Genomic DNA, 23,243 nt, shown 5'->3' on the forward strand with positions numbered 1-23,243 from the left:
AGTTTGATTAGGCACGGAGTTTAAGAAAGAAAAGAAGGACTTTTGAAACTTATGGCCTAAAACAAGTCATAGATATTTGTGTGACTGTAAATCATTTCATTAAGAGTAAAAGCGGAAGTTTTAAGTTAGATTATTTCTAAATATAGAAATGCATCATTTTTTTTTATACGGACTAAAAAGGAATATGTATCACATAAATTGGGACAGAAGGAATAGCAGATTATACTTATTTAATAAAAGATTATATTTTAAAATTGGGCACAAGCTTGGTACGAGCCTTCCATAACTAATATCAAACCTAAGGAGCAATTATTCTATTGAAAATGAGGCAATACACTTTTCTATTCGACGCTAATTAGTCAATGTTCAAATTACAACTTTGTAGCCTAATAAATTAAATGTAATCGATCTCTTAACTCCAACAATCACTCGATTGTCAACCCCATTAATTTAACTCTATATCGAAGCAATATTTACTCCGACATATTATGACCTTAGAATGCTTCTAAAATAAGCTGATAATGTTACTTACAACTCGATAGTAATTATACTGAATACACTTTGACAACTCGATCAAGAATATGTATCCATATTTTTCTGCACGTTGTTGGCTCAAATACTCACGAACAATGATCTTTTGCAATATGTTATGGATCTCTATGGAAGTGTGTAACATGAATGAAATTACCAAATATTTATAGGTAGATTAGAAGTTAGTAACATAAGCTGTTTACACCAACCAAGGAAACAAATAATAAAAATTCTTCTTACCTGAAGAAATTTAATAACCGTGTTCCTTAGTTACCACTTACCAATAAAAGTATTGAACGTTGACATATATCAAGATTCAAAATTAGGTCAAAGAAAAACTAACCAGAGAAAACAAACAGGAGAGAGAAAATGTAGCATGGCCAACCATACTACTATCTTTTAACACCTTAATTCTATTGCAAAAGTTTGTCACATAGTTTTCACATGGAGCATCCTATTGCCCCCTCCAAGAAAAGGAAAACTTTGTACCCTTTTTAATAATATTTGTAAGATGTGTTACATCTTTCTAGCTCGATTGTGGGGGTTTAAAAAAAGAATAAAGAAGGTTTTAGTCCAACATATGATCACAAGAGTTTTCAAAGGTACAATCACACTTCTCTATAACATATTATTAATCATCCTATAGAACAGTATTTTACTATGACAATCAAGTTTTCTTTGATATCAATTTTCATGTTATATTATATTATATATTCTCTATAAAAGCATTTCGCTATAACAATTAAAAAAACTAAAAGATCCAGACAAATGACTCTATTATAAAGAGGTTTGACTGTACATAAATTCATGTCATTTGGAATTTGTTAAAGAGAAACTCTTCAATATATGATCCATATATACTCACTTTTTCCTTATTCCATTTTTAGGCAAACTCCATTCTCCTCTTTAATTTTCAGAAAATGTATACCTAGTATTAAAATAAGAGTAAATTTAGAGAGAAAAAATAATAACTTCTTGATTATGTAAAAATATTACTATATATTTTAGAGCAAATGTAACTTTTAAATACACTACTCTCTCTGTCCAAATTTATGCGGCATGGTTAGAATTTCGAGAGTTAAATCTTTTTAGTTTGACCGTAAATTCAGACATAAAATTTTTAGGTTTTTTTTAAATAAAATTTACATATTTGAAAACTACGTAAAAAATACTATAAGTCACACTAATTTATAATTTAAAATATTTAAAAGGATATATGAAAAAATATGATTTACAAAAAAATCGTTTGAATCTCAAAATTCGAAAGATGCCACATAAATTAGAACGGAAGGAGCATTGGGAAAAGGCCCAATATACCTTAGAAAAAACCTGATAAAGGGCCCATAACAAAAGCCCACCCAAGAGTAGTACTAAGAAAATGAATGATGCCAACAAAACTAATTACAATAGCAGCCACGTGTAATTCATAAGATAATTCAAATCGGTCACTGTAATTTCGATTTAATACCTGTGGGGACGACCAAAAGAGCCGATCGGCTCTTATATTAAGTACTAGTTGCATGAGGCCCGGGTTTACTCATGATGAAAAAATAGTAAATTCAATTACAAAAATATAATTTATATCACATTTTTCTATTGTATAATTAATTTATTTTAGTGGCACGTTAATCATGTCTTGTTGGTAAGTCTTCATAATTATTAATGTTTCTTAGTCATAATTGAATAATTTTTAAAGAACAAATTATTTATGACGAAGGAAGTTTTGAAGGAGAATTGGCAACTACAAAGGGACACAATATTCTTTACACTAAAGAAGCAAAATTTTGGAGGTTTAAAACAAATAAAGGGTGTGTTTGCTATGGAGAAAATTTTTGGAGTTTTTTAGAAAATGTTTTTCAATTTTTTCTTGTTGGGCTGGTCAAAATTTTTGAAAAACATTTTCTCTAGGAAAATAAAATCATTAAAAATGAGGAAAATGACTTCATTAGTGGAAGTAGAAAAATTAAGTTCCACAAATGACATTCCACATTCATTGTGTCTTCCCTGCATTCCAATACACCTCATCTTCAATACCCCACCCTCATAGCCCCCATCCCCCCTCCCCCCCACTCCCATAATACTCGTCTAGATTATATACAATTGATTTTAGGATAATATATTTTGCTTACATACGAAACACAAGAAAATAAGTAAGAACACACTTGTTTTGCTGAAAAACATTTTTAAAATAATATTTTCCTTCACAAACATAGCCAAAGGGTAGAATATGGGGTACTAAGTAGTAAGATCAAATAAATGTTCTGATTGAAAATGAAACAGTGACTCCAAAGTTGCATAAATTTTAGCAAAATTTATAATAACAAATAATGTTAATGGCACACCCTCGATTTTTTTTTTACTTGTCTCTTGTCTCTTGTTGACTTGACACTTCTCTTAAGAAATTATTTATTAGGAGTAAAATATTCTAATTAAAATTTAAGTTTGACTACTAATACTCTATATAGTTACTTAATGATAACGGTAATATAGGAAGAATTATTAAATCTTTCGTGATTTGCTAAAATAGACATGCAAAAATATGTTTTTAGTATGATGTAAAAATGAATGAAATGAATAATTTAACGAGGGACAACAAGAGATATAAAAAAAAAAAATACATCGTCCAATTACAAAGGCCCAAGTGGGCATGGCTATGAAAGAGAGCAAAAGTAAAAATATGTAGGGTAAAATCAGCCATGTGGCGCAACATTATAGGACAAAACATAATGTGAGGACTACAAAAAGCCCTATATTGGCTCTTATATATAATAGTAAAAAGTAATATACAAGACGAGAGAAGCCGTGCTCCGCACGGCCCAACGCGTTCAACTCAAGTTTTTTTTTTTTCCTGAACTCACTGCTTCTTCGATAAGAATTTTTCAGAATGGCAGAACTCCGATCACTAAAATGAACCAAGGTACATACCATTATTCCTAAAACTAAATACTTGAATTTGATAATAAATAAAAAAAATAGCCAAGGTACATCACTTAAGAAGCAAAGACCACTTGCACCCATACTATCAATACATGAATTTGATTGGACATGTGCATTTGGGCACGCACCAACAATTTCACCTCTTGAATTAAAAAAGGGCAAAGATATGCCTGCATGCAACTAGAAATTCATAAGCTCATTCAGACTCTCTGTTAGATGAGGCCATCAGAAGCAAAAATTCCGTCATATTTGTGGAAGCATCGAGTCTTCACTCCAATGGGCATCTCCTGAGGCTTACACAGTTATATCTGTTGATGGTTCTAAAACCATGTAGAAGGGTGATACAACCCAAGTTGCATCAAGGCCTTTCACAAGGAGCCAAGCTTGTGAACTTCAAGCAATGCAAGGGTTATTCATGAAGAGGGACGTACTTGCGTACACTCTAGAGCCCTCCCGGGTATTCCAAGTGTTGATGATTACATGGGAGGACGGATTGGAGAAGAGTGTTGAAGATGGCTATACTTGCAATGAGGCTATTACTTAAAGGCTAGCATTTTCAAGTTTCATTTACGAGGAAGACCAACCAAACAAGACCCTTACTTCATTAAGGGTAGAATTGTAATAGCTTAGTTGTCTTCCTTAGCTTTCTAGTATAAATAACTTCTCTAAACATTTCCTAGGTTAGATTTTGATGAATATTGAAATTACTAAACTCATTAAGAGTAGAGAGCTTGTGAAGCTTTTGATTGTGAACCTTGTTGAGAGGATTAGTTGCTTGGGATCACAAGTTCCTTGAGGTCATCCTAAGAGTTTGATGCTTTATTTGATTACAATTTGAAGGTCTTAGTTATTATAGAACTTTGGTTGTCAAATTTTGTCTTTAGTTGTGTCAATCTAGTTATCCTTTGTTTTCCTTGTCATTTTCTTGTCCTTTTGTTTTCCTTTAAGATATCATTTGGTATCAGAGCCTAATTTAGGTTTGTTCCAACAGATCTAACCTTGGGATTTGATTCTTAAAAAAAAATAAATTAAAACCCCAAAAAATTTCGTGTTGTTTGTTGATTCTAGTGTTAGATCCGAGTTTCTCAATGTATTAGGATTTCAAATATTGAGTGTCAAGTCATTTTTGAGTTTTTCATCATTAAAGGACCTTGAAGGTTGAAGAACTCAAAGTGGGTTTTGTAGTAGAACTCGATATTGAAGTTTGAAAGTTATTGGGTGGTGTTTCCCTAGTGAAGATGGTTTAGAATCCGAAATTTGGGACAAAAAGGAGTTGATTTGAAGGAGTTGAGATTTTAAAAGTTCTTGGTGTTCTTGAAAATCTTCAAATCTTCAAGAGGAAGAAGAAGGCAAAGAAGGTGTTTGATCCCAAAAATCTTCAAATCAAAAGTTGAAAAGTGTTTGTGGGCCAAAGAGGAAAAAAGGAAAAAAAAAAAAAAAGGGAAATTAGAAAATTCAGTCCACTTTTCGACCCCCCCCCCCCCCACAAAAAAAAAAAAAAAAATCGCCACGTTATCGCTGACGTTAGCCACGCACAGCAAAAAAAAACCTGCACGCGCGTGCACTTCAGATTTAGAGAGTGTGCATTTCAACACTTAGAAAATTTTTCTAAGTGTTGGACCAAAAACCACCCCAAAATTTTTCTAAGTGTCCAAAACTTCTCCAATTTTTTTCTAAGTGTTTCTCCACTTCTTATCTACTTTCTTTGATTCTCTAAAGATAATTAACAACTAGTAATTGTTCTTACTTGATTGTTAATTAGTTCTTGAGTCCCATTTCTTTTCGTACCAATTCTCTTCGTTCTTTTCTTTTTTAACTTCGTCGAAACTTCTTGATTTAAGTCCGCTAGTTTGAATTGAGTCGTTCGTTCTTCTAAGTTAAACAAGAATCTATTCCGGCCAAGAGTAAAACTTGAATCCCTTGTGACTAATTGACATTAACAAGAACATAATCAAAAGCCGAAACAATTTGTGAGGCAATTCAAAGGTGTGCTTACTTGAGAGTTTGTGAGTTGTTTATCACTAACTTGACGTGTTTGCTTATTTTGTGTGTGTTTTAATAGGTACCATGGCGAATGAAGATGAAACTCCAACTCCCACCCAGGGAGTAACACTTGATGATTTGGCCAACATGATAGCCACCTTGGCTAATCGAATGGGAAATGTGGAGGGAGAGATAAGGTCTTTAAGGTGAAGTATGAGGGAATTGTCATCCTCACCACAAGTTCACTATCAAGGAAACACAAGTGGCTTGCCTCGAGCCACTTCACCTACCTTGTTCCCCGGAACTATCCACCAATTGTACAACTATACTCCTCAAAAGACCAACACCTTAAACAATACCCCACCACCTCCACAAGACCAAATTCCAAATGAAAACCAAATTCCAAATGAAATCGAACCACGACCAAATGTCACTCTACCCCGTCAAAACCTTCCAAACCCCCAACAAGCCGTCCGAAATGTCCCACCCATGAATGATGACTATCAAGGAGAAGTGTATGAAGATGCTGCGGTTGATCCTTATGCTAATCAAATTAGGGGACAACGAGGACACATACAAGGTCCGCAACGATGTAGAGGTGGAAGGAATGGCCCTATCCCTTAAATGGGTAGGCAAAGAGGATATCAAGCTCGTGATGGTTACCAAGGTCGTGACTACCAAGGTTATGATTATGATGAAGAACCTTATGGGAACTATGGGAATGGTGGAGGTCGGGATACGAGTCTCAACTCCATCAAGGTCACTCTCCCAACATTCAAAGAGGGTAGTGATCCCGACGTATTTCTTGATTGGGTGATGCATTGTGATAGAATCTTCTTGACAAATGACATGTCCGAGGTGAAAAAGCCCTTTTATGCCATTACTCAATTCAAAGGCTTCGCCTCTACATGGTGGGAAACTCAAGTGAAAGCGAGGAGATTGCATGAACTTGCCCCTACACCTACTTGGGAAGGGCTAAAGAATATCTTGAGGTGCAAGTATGTCACCGAACGTTACAAGCAAGAGAAACTCAAGAAGGTATATACTTTGAGGCAAGGCAAAAAGAGTGTGGAAGAATACTATGATGAGTTCCAACTTGTGAAGATGAGAATAAACTTTGAAGAGGGCGCATTGAATGCTATGACTCGATTCCGAGCCGGGTTAAATGGAGAAATTGCTTCCCAAATGAGACTCCACAGCTATAATGGCATTGATGAAAGTCTTGAAGCGGCTATTGAGATAGAGGAGGGTCTCAAGGAAGACAAGATCAATAAGTCGAGAGGCTACATAAGTTCACGGAACAACAACAAGGAAAAAGGAACATCTTCCTCCAATTAGCAAAAAAATAAGGGCACCATGCAAGAATTCAAAAAGCCCTTTATGAAAAACAATCAAGTTGCGAAGCAACCCTAAAAGTTTGATCCAAAAGAAGGAGGTACAAAATCTAATCCGATCCGATGTTTTAAATGTCAAGGCTTTGGTCATATAGCAAGTGAGTGTGCCAATCAGGGAGCATTCATTATGAGAGAAGCGGGTAGTGATGATGAGGGAGAACATGAGGTGGAAGATAATGAGGGTAATTATGGGAATGATGAACGTGGGAGTGATGAAGAGCAAGATGATATAGAGGGTGATAGAGATGTCACCGTTCCAAATTGTTTGGCAAGAAGGGTGATGACATGTATGGCCAAGCCTCAAGAAGGGGAGATCACCATCCCTAATTATGTGGTAAGGAGAAAAATGATAAGCAAGGCCATGGATGATCCTAGCCAAAGAGAGAACCTTTTCCATTCTAAATGTGTTATCAACCAAAACGTGTGTGTCATGATCATTGATAGTTGGAGTTGTGCAAATGTTGCAAGTACGACGTTGGTTGATTTCTTGAAACTTCCCACCACCAATCATGAAAATCCTTACAAACTCCAATGGCTTAATAAACGTAAAGAGTTGAAGGTGACTCGACAAGCCTTTATCAAGTTCAAAATTGGGAAGTACCAAGATGAGATCCTTTGTGATGTTGTTCCCATGCAAGCTTGTCACCTTTTACTTGGTAGACCTTGGCAATATGATAGGTCAACCAAGCATGATGGAAGAACCAATCGGTACACTCTTGTTCATAATGGGTTCAACCTTGTGTTATGTCCTATGATGCCTTTGCAAGTTGGTGAATTTTACTATAAAATGAGGAAGTTGAAAGAGAAGGGAAAGGGTGTAAAAAGAGATAGTGAGGGAAGTGGGAAAAAGAAGGAGCCGAGGGGAAAGGCTAAGGTGGCCCTCTTGGCAATTCTAGGGGAGATTAGGGAGGAGTTAGAGGAGCGACAACCGGTGATCCTCCTCACTCACAGGGACTATGCTTTGCACACTAACGAACTAACCTCTTCTTTGCCTAGTTCTATTTCTTCTCTTTTGCAGGACTATGATGATGTGTTTCCCACAGAGCTTCCAAAGGGATTGCTACCATTAAGGGGAATTGAGCACCAAATTGACTTTGTCTCGAGGTCTTAATTGCCAAATAAACCGGCTTATATGGCCAACCCGGATGACACCAAAAAACTTCAAAAGCAAGTGGATGAACTCCTTGAAAAGGGGGTTGTGCGAGAAAATATGAGTGCATGTGCCGTGCCCGTGATGTTGGTGCCAAAGAAAGATGGAACATGGCGCATGTGTGTTGATTGCCGAGCCATCAACAATATAACGGTAAAGTATCGCCATCCCATACCTCGTCATGATGACATGCTTGATGAATTGAATAGTTTATGCATATTTTCTAAGATTGACCTTAGGAGCGGATATCATCAAATCCGAATGAAACCCGGAGATGAGTGGAAAACGGCATTCAAGACCAAATTTGGTCTACATGAATGGTTGGTGATGCCTTTTGGTCTCACTAGCGCTCCTAGTACTTTCATGCGATTAATGAATCATGTGATGAAACCTTTTATTAGCAAATTCGTGGTTGTTTACTTTGATGATATATTAGTGTATAGTAGAACCATGGATGAGCATGTTGATCATTTGAAATGTGTGTTTGAAGTGCATAGACAAGAACAACTTTATGCTAATGTGGCTAAATGCTCTTTTTGTGTTGATGAAGTTGTTTTCTTGGGTTTTGTTATGAGTTGAGGGCGTTGAGGTTGATAAATCCAAAATAGACGCTATTAAGAATTGGCCAACTCCTAAATCCATTGGTGATGTGAGAAGTTTTCATGGATTGGCTAGTTTTTATAGGCGGTTTGTTAAAGGATTTAGTACCATAGCCGCTCTTTTGACCGAGGTAATCCGAAAGGATAAGCCTTTCTCTTGGGGTGAGGAGCAAGCAAAGGCTTTTGAAACTTTAAAACAAATGCTTAGCTCCGCACCGTTGTTGCAATTACCCGATTTTAATAAAATCTTTGAAATTGAATGTGATGCTAGTAAAGTAGGTATTGGTGCCGTTTTGATGCAAGACCAAAAACCCATTGCCTATTTTAGTGAAGAGCTTAAGGGTGCGATGTTGAATTACTCCACCTATGATCTTGAATTGTATGCTTTGATTAGAGCTTTGGGTAATTGGCAACATTACTTGTGGCCTAAAGAGTTTGTTATTCGAACTGATTATGAGTCCTTGAAACACCTTAAGGCCCAAGGTAAGTTGAACAAACGGCATGCCAAATGAGTTGAATTTCTTGAAGCATTTCCTTATGTAATCCAATACAAAAAGGGGAAGGACAATGTAGTGGCGGATGCCTTGTCTAGAAAACATGTTTTGATAAATACTTTGTCTTCCAAATTGATGGGTTTTGAAAGCTTGAAGACATTGTATCCGAGGACCCCATTTTTGCAAAAATCTTTCAAGATTGCGAAGAATGGGAAAAGGAAAGATGGATCAGGGATAGGTCTTCTACTCCCTATTCGAAATTTGATGGTTTCTTGTTCAAGAACAAGCGACTATGTGTGCCCATGAGCTCTTGGAGGGAATTATTTGTGAGGAAGGCACATGATAGGGGATTAATGGGACATTTTGGAATTGATAAAACTTTGGGAATTCTTGTGGAGCAATTTTATTGGCCTAATATGCGTCGGGATGTTGCTAAAATTTGTGGGCAATGCATTGAGTGCCGTGGTGCTAAGTCTAGGCTCCTTCCCCATAGTTTGTATACCCCTCTCCCCACACGACAAAGGCCTTGGCTTGACATTTCAATGGATTTTGTATTGGGTTTGCCAAGGACAAAAAGGGGCAAAGATAGCATTTTTGTTGTTGTTGACCACTTTTCAAAGATGGCTCATTTTATTGCATGTCATGAAATTGATGAAGCATCTCACATTGCATCTTTGTTTGTTGAACATATGGTCAAATTGCATGGTATTCCCAAAACCATAGTGAGTGATAGGGACTCTAAGTTCCTTAGCCACTTTTGGAAGGAATTGTGGGGACGACTTGGGATTAAATTGTTGTTTTCTACAACTTGTCACCCATAAACCGATGGCCAAACCGAGGTTGTGAATAGGACTTTAGGTTCTATGCTTAGGGCCATGGTTAAGGAAAAATTAGCATCTTGGGAAGATGATTTGCCTTTAGTTGAATTTGCATATAATAGAGTCATTTATAGTACAATTGGCATGTCTCCATTTGAGGTTGTTTATGGTTTTAATCCACTAACCCCTCTAGATCTCACCCCTTTGTCTCAAGATGTTGTTTTGAGTTTAGATGGAAATAAAAGGGCCGAGGCCATGAAGAAGTTGCATGAAAAGGTGAGACTTCACCTTGAGAAGAAGAATCAAGAGACGGCCAAGAGAGCAAACAAAGCCGCAAAGAGAGTTGTGCTTGAACACGGTGATTAGGTTTGGGTACATTTTCGCAAGGAGCGGTTTCCCAACAAAAGGAAGACCAAGTTGATGCCTAGAGGAGATGGTCCATTTGAGGTGCTTGAGTGACTCAATGACAATGCATACAAGATTGATCTTCCCCCGGAATATCAAGTCCATAACACCTTCAATGTGTGTGATCTCTCTCCTATGGATGTGGATGATGGTGACCCCTTAAATTTGAGGACAAATTCTTTTCAAGAAGGGGAGAATGATACAACCCAAGTTGCATCAAGGCCTTTCACAAGGACCCAAGCTTGTGAACTTCAAGAAATGCAAGGGTTATTCATGAAGAGGGACGTACTTGAATACACTCTAGAGCCCTCCCGCGGATTCCAAGTGTTAATGATTACATGGGAGGATGGATTGGAGAAGAGTGTTGAAGATGGCTATGCTTGCAATGAGGCTATTACTTAAAGGCTAGCATTTTCAAGTTTCATTTACAAGGAAGACCAACCAAACAAGGCCCTTACTTCATTAAGGGTAGAATTGTAATAGCTTAGTTGTCTTCCTTAGTTTTCTAGTATAAATAACTTGTCTAAACATTTCCTAGGTTAGATTTTGATGAATATTAAAATTACTAAACTCATGGAGAGTAGAGAGCTTGTGAAACTTTTGATTGTGAACCTTATTGAGAGGATTGGTTGCTTCGGATCACAAGTTCCTTAAGGTCATCCAAAGAGTTTGATGCTCTATTTGATTACAATTTGAAGGTCTTAGTTATTATAGAACTTTAGTTGTCAAATTGTGTCTTTATTTGTGTCAATCTAGTTATCCTTTGTTTTCCTTGTCATTTTCTTGTCCTTTTTATTTCCTTTATTATATCAAAGGGAATAGGCTGGCATTATCCTGATGCAATTCAAATGACCCCCACGACATAACCTGTCACTACAAAGTTGAATGCAGTTAGTTGCTATAAATGCTATGATATCATAGAGATCATGAGGCCATGTTTAAGGATCAAATTCGAATAGTTGTATCATGTGACAAAGGTAAGTGAATAATTAGCGTTGAGTAACTAATAATATCAAATTTTGGGTTCACTGAGAAAAAATGCCTAACTAATGCAAAAGGTGTTTTGGAGGGAGTAAACTGTCAAGTATCTCAAAGTACCAAAACAACACTAATCACTTTATAATGCAGTTCTTGACAAAATAGAGCTGAATTTAAGAACTTCAAGTATTTGCTCATATTCAAACGAGGACCCAAAAAGATGAACCACATCCTTCCCTTTGCGCCCAGTAACTACTACATGAAAACATTTAAAATAAAAGAAAGGAGGGGACAAGCTGGATCTAATATTAGTTTTTCTTATAAAGAAAAGTTGTTCTTATACACATACAGATAACACAGGCATAACCGTTGTTTATATAGATGAGATATATGAGAAAAGAAAGAAATAGTAGATTTGAAATTCTAACCTATTCTGAAAATAGAACAAGAGGCAGTAATAGCAAGATTACCATGCATGAGATGTTGACATTATTTGCGTTTGCAAGAAGACGATTATTGCCTCTAAATTTTGGAGGTGTTGTTGCAATAACAATGCTTTATTCTTGACCATTGTCACATGATCATAGATTTTACTGCGTTTGACATTCTTATCATGTGACTTTTTCTGTTTTTCAAGGATCCATAAATATTGGAATTCGTTTCTCACGTCTCCTTGAAAACCTGCAACATTACGATTATTCATTTCCATCAGGCAGAAAGAAATATGCCTAAAGGAACACTCAATACAACACCAAAAAAATAGCTGGTGTAATTATTTCTCATATCATTTGAAACAAATGAGGGAAGGAAATAAAAACATAGCACTCAACTCGGTAAACTAATAAACGAAAACAGAGCCCTTGTAAGAGCAGAAATTCACGTGTGGACAGATGGGGAACTACTACAACAGGATCTGCTTCAGATAATTAAAGCAATTACTGTTGAAGAGAGCTATTATTATCACAACAAAAGTAATGTTGGAGGACTATTGACGACTTATGTGGAATTAAAATTTAATAAGCTCAGCCTTAATTTAATTGGGTCTTCTCATTTTGTAGTCCATCTCTTGGGCTAACTTCTAATTTTTTTCCCACTTCAGGCATAAATTCTAAGAAACTACACATATTAATGCATATGGTGCCAAATTAATCTTGTTGCCACAAATCAAAATTTATTGGTCAGTTGAATTCTGAGGGTTAGCTTTTTTCCACTAAGCCTATCAATTAAGAACTCTACATGCAGCTCAAGCGACAACGTTTCAGATCTCTACACCGGGAGAGCAGATGGAAGTACACGCCATCAAAACCCTAAAGAATGAAATTTGGTGGAATTTTTGCAAGTTAAAAGTATCCATTGCCATAAACCACAGTATCAACTCCCGAGATAGCATAGGCTCCTAAAGTCGAAGAATATTAACAAGGTGTTATCTAAAGTCAAATGTATCAATTTCCATAAGCATAATATTAATTCCCATTAACTTAAGCTCCAATATTGAGGAATGTATTTGAAGGAATAGCTAACCTGAAAAGCGAAACAACAACTCGAGAAGAACAACTCTGAGAATAGTGGAGAAGTAAACTACAGGGACTTTAAAACAGAAGATACAAAAAAAAAAAAATGGAGGACTATGCGCTTTAGTTAAGATACTCATTATAGAACCTTAACACTAACAAAATCTTCAACCCCAACAAAAATATATATGCTTGCTTATTTCAAATGAACTGATGGTTAGTGATTAAAAGGTTAGAACATTAAATACAACCCCTTTCCATTAAGTGAATGGTATTCAACATATAACTAAAATCACCAACTTCCTTTTGAAACCTCAGAGCTTGTGAGATCCTGTGTGCTCGTGATTTTGTTATCTGCACTTTACATTAAAAAAGGTTTTAACTTTTTTTTTTTTTTTGTGGTACTTGAATCTAGTTTTATTTCTTTTGTACTCCGACATACATGCATAATATTAATGAAAATAAAGAATACCAAGAACAAAAAGTAATATAGCAACATTTGTCACGTACAAAGTTACCAAACTATACAATTCAACTATAGTTGGCTTGAGCATCTCTTCGTGCAAACAATTTTCTTTTCGCTTTAGGCACACGGTGAAGATATTAACCAGTTCATGACACCAAGATCAACAAAAAACCAAGAATCTTCTTTTCTCCTATTATTATTAACCTTGCTGCTGATTGGTCAAATGCAAACATTTAAATACATATGTAAAAGAGAAAAACCTTTATTTGTAATATAATACCCCAAAACAATTATTGAGTACACCAAAGATGATATAAAGTGGAACATAAACCAACTCTAGCAGACACTATAAGTCGAAACTTCAAGTTTCTCTCAAATAAAAATGACCTAGAAGCAGTAGCCAATTTCTGATTTTACCCTGCTTTTTATTTCTACAACGTCTCAATAAATTCAAGGATTATAAGGAGTGGCAATCAAAACAAGATCATCCTTTCTTGTTGCGAAATTCCGGTGACTTCTGTCATGTCCAAATTTTCATGACTTTGTCCATTAGGGAGTTTCCAATCGAAGTGATAAAGCAATTGAGCTAAAGGTTGTCCAACATTGGCTAAACCAAATAACATTCCCGGACAAATCCTTCTTCCTGCACCAAACGGAATAAATTGATGATGATTTCCAAGAAAGTCAATAGAACTATTCTCGAACCTCTCTGGCGAAAAGCTTTCAGGGTCATCCCAACTTTGAGGATCTCGTCCAATTGCCCATGCATTAACTATGACTCGAGTTTTGGAAGATATATTGTACCCATCAATCTTTGTATCCTCCATACATTCTCTAGGGACTAACAAAGGAATTGGAGGGTGCATCCTTAAAGTTTCTTTGATTACTAACTTCAAGTACTTTAACTCATCAAGCTCAATTTGTTGAAAACCTTTCTTCTCCTTCAAGGCTTGTCTCACTTCAGCTTGTGCCTTTGCTAAGACACTTGGTTTCTTCATCATTTCAGATAATGCCCAGATTATAGTTGTTGAGGATGTTTCAGATCCAGCAGAGAACATGTCCTACATGATGAAGAAATAAGCATAAAACAGGTAATTAATATACAAAACATATACATTTGCCGGCTATTAGTTTTCTGGCAGTCCAAAAAGGTTATTATCCCATAAAATAAGGGCTTTTTTCATTGGCCTATCGGACAAAATTAATTACGGGCGCTAGCCAAAATATACAAAATGTATACATTGATTATATATATATATATATACAAAACATATATATTTGTCGGCTATTAATTTTCAGGACGGTTATCCCATAGAATAACTACGAGTTTAAGCTATAACGAATTCACACTATAAATGCAATTGATCGTTTATAGCAAATTGTTAATCTATCTTTCAAGTTGCCATATCAAGGTTGATCTAGAAAACTTACGACTAATATTGATTTGATATTGTCATCCATTATAGGAATTTGAACTTCTCCACTTTCTCTAACTCTTAGCAAAACATCAATCAAATCCTCCCCACCAAATTCACCATTACCCTTTTGGCCATCTGCCCGATTCTGCCTGTGCTCATTCACTACTCTTTCCAAAATTTCATCAATCTTACGATGTGCCTTCACAAGTCTCGATTTCGAACCACCAACGTCATGTAGCATTTTCCATGTAGGGAAAAAATCAGCAACACTAAATCCACCTGCCAATGATATTATTTCCCTCATGAAAATTATCAATTTATCTTGGTCGCGACATATTTTTCCCAAAGCTGATCTACAAGTTACCGAACTCGTAAACCAAAAAATTTTGTCCGTAAGGTTGACTGGAATATCTGGCATCGTTCGTATAGAAGAAACCATCTTTGATAGCTCATCTTGACGAATCGAGCTAAAAAATTTAACCATCTTAGCACTCAGGAGTTCGAGAATGCAAATTTTACGAATTTGTCTCCAGTATTCACCATAAGGCGAAAACGCTATGTCCGTACTACCGTAGTGGACGATGTCGGCCACAACAAGTTTTGGCCTCGTTGCAAAAACAAGGTCATGAGTTTTTAGTACTTCCTTTGCCATTTGTGGCGATGAAATGATGATGGTAGGAATTTCCCCGAGTTGTAAGTGCATGAGCGGCCCATAGCGTTTTGCTAGATTTTTTAGGCCATGGTGAGGAAGTGGACCTGCCACTGCCAAATGATGTAGGCTTCCAATAAATGGTAATTTCCATGGACCAGGAGGCAAATTTAGCTTTTGTGTTTTCCATTTTTTGAATAGAAAAAAGATGCTAGAGAGAAAGAGCAAAAATGCAACTAAGTTAGAGGATTGAATCTCCATTTTAGTCAGGTAGGAATTAAGAAATTGATGGATGCACTATTAGTTGATCAGTTGTTACTGCTATATATAGGGAGTTTTTGTTTCATTAAATTCTAAATTGTTGGCCTAGCTACATAATGAGGCCTGGCTTGCCCCTTTTTGTTTAAAGTCTAACTTGTCATTCTACTGAGACATTTCCGGTCTTGATGACTTTTCCAACTTTGAAATTTTCTGGAACCACTTAAAATATTTAGTAAGTGAAGGGTGAATTTAACTTTGTTCTTCAGTATTAAAATATATTCTAGTATGTATAGAATTGTAAATTTTAAATATCAGGATTCTGCTGCTCTCCTTGAACATCACTTTCGCTAATTATTTCAAATGTCTTTTTGGATGTTTCACATGGTCTATTTAAATTTCAAAAGTGAGCACTTCCTATATAAAATAGACTAATCAAAACTCATGAGATTTGATTTATTAACCAAAACACTTAACTTAATGATCAGAGAATGCTTCTAGTATTTGTTACAGTGAAATCCTTTGATCCTGGTTAAAGTTTAACTAATAAACCAAATTTGACCATTGAAATATGAAGAGCACGTTGTGTTTGCTACGAATACAAAGTTGGCAAAAATTTATTAATACTTTTTAAAAGAGAAGACTTGTTTAAAAGGAAACTATTTTCCTCTCTTTGAGATAAAACAATAGCAATATTTAAGCATTAGTTGATACTTTGAATTTTAATTCGATTAATTTAAAGGTGTAAAATATTCTATTGTTACTGTATGTAGATTGGACCTAAACAATACTTATTATTTTTTTATCAAATTTTGATTTGGATAATTCTAATTGAAATTATTAAATTAATTTTACATTTTTAAAACGAAACAAAGTAGAAATTTGATTTTCTATTTAAACGAAGAACTATTTTTTTTTTAATTTTTGGTAAATATTCTTGGTTTAGCTCATTTTACTTGTCATGTTGTCTTTTGCACGGTTTTTTAAGGAAACGTCAATTAGAATTATAATTTGACTAATTTACCTTATTAATTATTTGATCTCCATTTAATATTATTTTTTCTTTTACGACATTAATCTCTTTTCACATTTATTAGGGTAAGGAAAAAAATGAAAAAGTAATTAGATTCTATCTTATTTTAAAATAAAAATATTTTAAGTATATTTATTTTAGTAAACATAACAAATAAGTGACATGGCAGAATAGCAAATACAACAGTTAAATATCTAGATTAGATCTCAGGCTAATATAAGAAAAGAAAGGAAATTGTATGGTTTGACTACTTAACCTTTTGAAGAAAAGCACTAATATGGGGTCCATGTTTTTTACTGTACAATAATTTCATTTGCTCCCACTAATGGGTTGATACGCATGTGGTAATGAATCCATCATTATTGACTTAATAGGGATACTTTAGGAATTACATGAATATTATTTGACTTTTTAATAAGGGGTACACATTTTTTTTTTTTTTTGACATTGCTTTTTTTTTTTTAATATGGGATCCATTTTTTTTTTATATTGCTTAATTTTTATAATATAGGGTCCACTTTTTTTTTTTACATGAGTTTGGAAACGGTGAGGTCCACTTTTTTTTTTAATATTACTTGGTGTTTTTAGTATGGAACCCACCCTATTTTTTTTTTTTATATTGCTTGATGTTTTTAATATGAGGCCCACCCTTTTTTTTTTTGTTTTTTTTGTTTTTAAAGGAGATTGACGATGAAGCATGAGTTTAACCCATGCTTCTATATAGTAGAAACTAGATGGACGATGGCCCGTGCTAACGCTGCGTGCCCGTGATTTTGTTATCTACACTTTACATTAAAAAGGTTAACATTTTTTTTTTCTTGTGATACTTGAATCCAGTTTTATTTCCTTTGTACTCCGACATACATGCATAATATTAATGAAAATAGAAAATAAAGAATACCAAGAACAAAAAGTACTATAGTAACATTTGTCACGTACAAAGTTACCAAACTATACAATTCAACTATAGTTGGCTTAAGCATCTCTTCGTGCAAACAATTTTCTTTTCGCTTTAGCTGCGGTAAAGATATTAACCGGTTCATGACACCAAGATCAACAAAAAACCAAGGATCTTCTTTTCTCCCGTTATATATTATATAACCTTGCTGCTGATTGGTCAGAGATTCTTTTCAGTGATTTTGTAGAGACATGATTCAAGCTTCTCTTCACAGTTCCTTTTTTGGGTGGTGCTCGACTGATTCATGTGAACACTGCAACCAAGAAGAGCAAAAAGAGCAAAGAAATAACAGAAAAATATGATACAATAAAGGGGATGTAAGGTCTCATCAGAAAGTACTACATTGAAAACTAATAGGTACCCCCCAAGATCTTCAAATTCATATAAGACATCTTTTCTTGATTACTGATCCAAACTACGGTAAAAACTACAAAAATATCCCAGGCGTTCATTTCAACGTAAGAGAATATGAGCTCTCTAAAATAAGTGTCAGGCCTATTCACATTACCTCTTTAGTAGGAACCTTAGAATCACCATCACATTATCCGGTTATATGCACTACAATGTTAATCCCCAAATAAATGTTATTCAATACTGGGTAGTTCGTACTGTGAAATCAGAAAAAATGCACGAGAAGAAAAATGTACAGTACTCTGCATATTAAATATGATGGAATATTAGATATCGAGCAAAAAATTGTGGCAATTAGGGTCCATTACCTTCCACAGATATCATCTTTGCTAATACCTATAAGATGGATAAGAAACTGGGGGGAAAACAATCAGCAGGAGCTTTTCACGAGAAACCATCATTTATTTTTTCTTAAATCCTTACTGTCTAATTTCTAGGAAAATGTATAGCATGAAGAGCACAACTATAGCGCCAAATCATCCAAAAGGGAAAAAGTTGCATTTACATTGCTCTACTTGGTTGTTTGCAAAAAATCAAAATTGAAATTGAGCTGCAAAAAAGGTTAGCATTCAAAGTACTACGAATCTGAACTTATGCTCTATTCAACTACCCCAACTACCCCAGCATGTTAAACATCAGTTAAGAAGAATCAGTTGTCTTTTCTATCATAGCTGATAAGTAAATCAATTCATACTTGTGTAATAAATGGATCATATGCAGTTAGTGGAACAACAACGTAACAGAAAATCTCTTCATCAAGCAGAGCTAGGAGAACTCAAATGTGCCGGTCATATAACATATCACTAATTCTTCTTTCTCATCATTCCATAACCATCTATCATACATAACATGAATTACACCATTATTAATCATGACATAAACCTATGAGATTCCACAATGTGAAAGCGGTTGCATATATGATCAAACAACCTGTACTCCTTCACCACCTTAGCTTTACTATTTGGTCACATCATACTATACTGCATAAAGAGGGTAAACTTAGTATGTATAAGAAAGATTCGATCTGTATTGACAAAATAAAATTAAATCCTTATCTCTTCGTTTTCCGAAAAAGAAAAATCAATTGCACAGTAAAATTAACATGACAAACAGAAGCATAGGACCTCATGATAAGCGAAAGGATAAAACGAATCAAAAAATGAAAAATGCATAGAGCAAAAAACAGGTAGGGGAACATATAAAACTCCCAAAACAAGAGCACTTGCCAATTACCAGTGAATAAATGAAAGACCTGCAGATGAAACGAACACTTGACAAGACCTGCAGATGAAACGAACACTTGACCAAAAAGATCTAGTGTCGTCATTTTCTCCGCCCATAAACATCCACTGCATAAACAAAGGGAAGAGCATAAGAAAGTTGAGAAGCTAAAACAATGAAACGATAGTTTTAAAGATCGAAGAAGAGAGAGGTAGAGAATAAAGTTCACATACTCTGAATAAAGTTCCCCATTTTTAAGAAACTTGTTTTCCTAGAAAAATACAACAACAATAACAGACCCAGTGTAATCTCAAAGGTAGAGTCTGGGAAGGGTAGGATGCATGCAGAGCTTATCCCTACCTTTGTGGAGATGAGGCTGAATCTGATAGATCCTCGACTAAAAAAAGAAAAGAATTCACAGCAGGGTAGCAACTAAATAAGACGGCGAAATAACAGGATATAAAACACATGAAGCGACAGTTAGTAATAACCACTGAAGAACGAAGAAACAACATGATTGCTAGATATACTACTAGTAAGGAGAAGCGGTGGAGGGGCTAGCCCCCTTCGTATCCCACAGAAGGGCATTATTGGAATATTATACAATTTCTTCATTTGAACTAATTTTGGTTGCAAAAAAAAAAATGAAAATGAGAGAGGTGTGTGTAATATCGCAACACACAAGGGAGGTCAATGTGATAAAGGTTAATTTGGAGGGGAGACTCTAAAATTATCCCTAAAATCTAGGGCAATTTGCGGGGTGGTCTTTAATTTTTGCCCTTCGCCTAAAATAACCCGAGATTTTGGGTTCAAACCCGGCTCAGTCAAACAAAAAAAATCGCAAGGCAGAGGTTCGTAGCAAAATTAGGCCTATTCGGGTAAAAGTTAAGCCTAACTTTTGTAGAATTCTACCGGAGTAAAAAAAAAAAAATCTGCCTTGCAAAACTTCGCAAGGCAAACTTTTCTTTACATAGAATTTGCCTTAAAAATCTACCTTTCAAGGCATAATAAGGCAAACTCTGCCTTAAGGCAAATTCTGCCTCATAAAACCTTGCCTTGTGAAATTATTATTTTTTACTGAGCGAGGGCTCGAACCCAGAACCTCGAGGTATTTTCGGTCACTTTTTTAAGCGAACGGCAAAAATTAAAGACCAGCGCCTTTGAAGGGCAATTCGTGTAAAATCTATTGTAACGCCTGAAAATACTTTTCAACCCATAAAACTTATCAACTATTTACAACAAGCTTGTTCAAACAAGTTGGTTTCTCTTTCCAAACTCAATATAATTATTGTTTGTATACAAGGTAAGTTCATTTATATATGTCAAATCTAGATGAACATTTTTTTTGTCATTGGTTTTGTCACCAACTGTTTGTATGCGTCAATTCGAGAATGTTATTTTTTTAACTTTTCCGAGTTACTCTTATGCGTTGATTCAAGAATGTCATTTTTTAACTTTTCCTAGTTACTCTAAAGCGTACAATTTAGTCACTTACATTAAGAGGCCAACCGTTTCGCGTGTACACCATATATTACGATGTCAAACGCATGATGCACACGTGGAACAGTTGATCTCTTACTCTGACAGACTAAATTGTACGCTTTAGAGTAACTTGGAAAAGTTAAAAAATGACATCTCGAATTGACGCATAAGAGTAACTCGGAAAAGTTAAAAAATGACTTTCTCGAATTAACCTAATGATTAGTTTATAAATACTTAGTGAAAGTATCTCTTTTCAAATTCAATATACTTTTAAACCTCTCTATAACATCATCGTTGGGTCCGAAATTTTAACTACTGTAGCGAATGGCTGTTATACACCTATAACAACATTAACATTTAATAATATTTCGTTGTTTTTTTTTTCTTATACCCCTCCCCCTAGGAGCTCTCCCCTCTTTTGCTCCCTTAGTGATCCACATCATTCAGGTTGGATGTGGAGGGTGCTTACCATCTGAGCAACTCCCACTTGTCGATATTTCGTTGTTATAGGCAAAAAAGATGCATAAAATCTAATTTTTTATTATAAATTTTCAAATCCTAAGCGTAATCACACGTTGTATAACGAAGGAAACTTTTTAATAATGAAAATATATATATTCATATAATATTTTTTATCCTAAATAGTGTGCTAAAGTATCAAAATATTTGGTCAAAATTTCTATACCTATTATTGGTAATCTTGAGATTCTATTACTATAAAGATAATTAATCATTATATTACCCAAAGAAAAGAGAAGATATTTATAGAGGGGGTAATTTTACAAATAACGTACCGTTATAAAGATATATATTATTGTTATAGAGAAGTAAAAGACAGTTTAAAAAATCGATTCCGAAAAAAACTTAACTATTATAGAAAGGTACTGTTACGTGAGATGTTATAAAGAGGTCTAGTGCTATTGTTGTCTGTGTATAAGGTAAGTTCATCTCTTTTTAAATGCAGTTGAAGTTGAACAATTTTTCTTCATTGCTTTTGTGAGTAATTGTTTATATGCAAAATAATGAGTTAGAGACGGTCCACATTTTATCCAATTTGACCAATACAGCTGGTAAGTCCAATTATGTTCTACAATATTCCAAAACTTGAACTGAAAAGGATACGGAAAATTAGGATTGGTGAACTTTTAGTATTGCTACCGAGGGTTGTGACGGGAGATACAAGATAGGATTCCATCATTCTTAATCAAAGGTATGAGGTTTGAGCCCCAAGAATGAAAAAAGTTTTGTCATGAGTGCTTTTTCCTTTAATGCGCCTTATGTGGAGCAGATTTAAAGTAAGCAGGACGCCAAAACGGGTACCGAACACCAAATACGAAACTAAGAAAAGAATTTCACTATTACATGAAATGTGAAAAAACATGGTAGCTCCTGGAGTTATTCTTAAATCAATATTTCGGCAACGTTCTTGATACCCCATGTGCATGATTTAAAGATTTATTACCCTATCCTTTAAATAGAAAAAAAAAATGAAATTGTTCATGGACCTTTTTCTTTCCTTCCTTTCTACTTTGTGGTTGTTTGGTGATTTCTGCAAATTAAAGGGTCAAGTGTGTTGCAATGACGTAACTAAGGGCAAATTAACGGGTCAAGTGTGTTGCAATATGATGTAACTAAGTTTTGAGTTGTCGCATATAGGAAAAAAGAATTGAATTTTTTAAACAAACTTTGATCGTAAACTTGTACTACTAACATTTTGTAATGAAAATACCAGACAGGTGAAAAAAGTAGAGTTACACATTGTCTTCATCTGGAGAAAGTAAATGACATTCAAAGGAGTTAATTTTTAGAGCTATTTCCGAGGCAGTTTTGCTTTTCTGCATGGCCTTTTAGTCGCAAGTCAGTTAGTTGGTACTACTGGACATGATAGTTTGTTCAAAGTCAAATAGTAGTGATCTTTCTTGCAAGATTAAGAAGAAGGGTAGATTGGATTTAAGAAGTTGGAACTAAATAAAGAAGGGGAAAAGGGAATTAATAAGAACGGTTTCACATTATAGAATAAGAATATGGCATATTCTAGTACTTTTTCACTAATTTTGTTTTCAATTCCGAGTCCTTACAAACCAATCCTTTAGCCATTTGAATTAGTAGAAGAGAGGGATCAAAAGATCTAAACAAATATCATAAAAAACAGCTACATGTATATGCCTCAATTGCAGATAAATTGGGATTTGGAATATAAACCTTCAATATGATAAATGCAGTTAATTGAAACAAATTTCATTTACTAGTGAACCCAAACAGAGGATCGGCAGTGTTGATTGGCAATATCATAAACACTGTGTTTGGGTCCACCGAAATAAAATTTGATTCAATTAATTCAGGAAGAATCCATGCAAAGATTGATCAATGAGTGTAATCTTTTACAACATCAATATTTGAAAGCATCCATTCAAAGATTGCTAAATTAATGTAATCTTCTCACCGGGCATTTAATATTGGCCCTTTAAACCAATTTTTACAACTATAAAAAGACACATCTCGTTGATTCTGACATATCAATTGAGTGCACAACGAGAAACATACCTC

The 23,243-nt window shown here is 34.9% G+C and overlaps 1 long non-coding RNA gene and 1 pseudogene across 1 annotated transcript; both read right to left on the minus strand.

Moving 5' to 3' along the window:
* Positions 1 to 13,269: 13,269 nt before the first annotated feature.
* Positions 13,270 to 18,905, minus strand: LOC132040131 (uncharacterized). Its single transcript, XR_009410570.1, has 2 exons — positions 17,727 to 18,905; positions 13,270 to 13,470 (listed from the first exon to the last, which is right to left on the minus strand). It is a non-coding gene; the product is annotated as an uncharacterized LOC132040131 (long non-coding RNA).
* LOC132040122 (premnaspirodiene oxygenase-like) lies at positions 13,427 to 15,731 on the minus strand (annotated as a pseudogene).
* Positions 18,906 to 23,243: the final 4,338 nt, after the last annotated feature.

Source organism: Lycium ferocissimum, chromosome 2, assembly GCF_029784015.1.
Source record: "Lycium ferocissimum isolate CSIRO_LF1 chromosome 2, AGI_CSIRO_Lferr_CH_V1, whole genome shotgun sequence".
NCBI classification, from domain to species: Eukaryota; Viridiplantae; Streptophyta; class Magnoliopsida; order Solanales; family Solanaceae; genus Lycium; species Lycium ferocissimum.